Source organism: Chrysochloris asiatica, unplaced genomic scaffold (genome assembly GCF_000296735.1).
Source record: "Chrysochloris asiatica unplaced genomic scaffold, ChrAsi1.0 scaffold00012, whole genome shotgun sequence".
NCBI lineage: Eukaryota > Metazoa > Chordata > Mammalia > Afrosoricida > Chrysochloridae > Chrysochloris > Chrysochloris asiatica.
In genome coordinates this window covers 3212587-3213609 of record NW_006408530.1, presented here as the reverse complement: position 1 = coordinate 3213609, position 1023 = coordinate 3212587, and positions in this window count along the sequence as shown.

The window sequence follows — 1023 nt, the reverse complement described above, 5'->3', positions numbered from 1 at the left end:
ATAAAGACCCTATGTAGGTTTCCGAGGAGCAGCAGGTGAGTTTGAACCACAAACCTTTCATATCCTATGGCATCACACCAGGACTCCATTTTTTGGCCCATAGAATCCTTGAATGTGACAGATGGAGGCTTTAATTTTTTCTTCATGTTCAGTTTGAGAAATGTTGAATGTGTTCTTTCCTTTTGGTTTTCTAACTACAGGTCTTTGTACATTTCATTAAAATACTTTACTTAGTTTTCCAGATTTGCCCTTTGAAATTTTCTGTTGAGCTCTTTTATGTCATCTTTTTTTTTCCCCCGGTAGCTTTAGCTTCACTGTGTTCAAGAGCAAGTTTCAGAGTCTCTTGTTATATCCATTTGGGTCTTTTCTCTCCTTCCTATCTTTTTAATGACCTTTTGTTTTCTTCGTGGTTGATGAACATCTTCATGGATGATGTTTTTAATGTTAACCCACAACTTTTCTGGTCTTCGGTCATTAACTAGCTAATGCATCATGTCTGTTCTTGAGATGGTCTCTATATTCAGATGGAATATATTTAAGGTACGTTTTTGGCTCTCATGGACTTGTCTTAATTTTATTTAACTTAAACCTGAGCTTGTATATGAGTCATTGATGGTCTTTTCCAAAGTCAGTCGCTAGTCTTTTTTTAACTGATAATATTGAGCTTCTCACTTGTCTTTTCACACAGATGTTGTCAATTTGATTTCTATGCATTCTATTTGGTGAGGTCCACGTTTATATTAGTTGTTTGTTTTGTTGAAGTAAGGTATTTTCAATGAATAAATTATTGGTCTTGAAAGTTCTATCATATGATCTCCAGCATTATTTATATTGCCAAGGACATATTTTCCAATGAATGATTCTTCCTCTTTGTTTCCAACTTTCGTATTCCTATCACCAGAAATTACAATGCATCTTGACTGCATTTTTTATCAATTTCAGACTGAAGACATTGGTAGAATTCTTTAGTTTCACCACCTTTGGCTTTAGTGGCTAGTGCATAATCTAAATAAAAGTGGTATT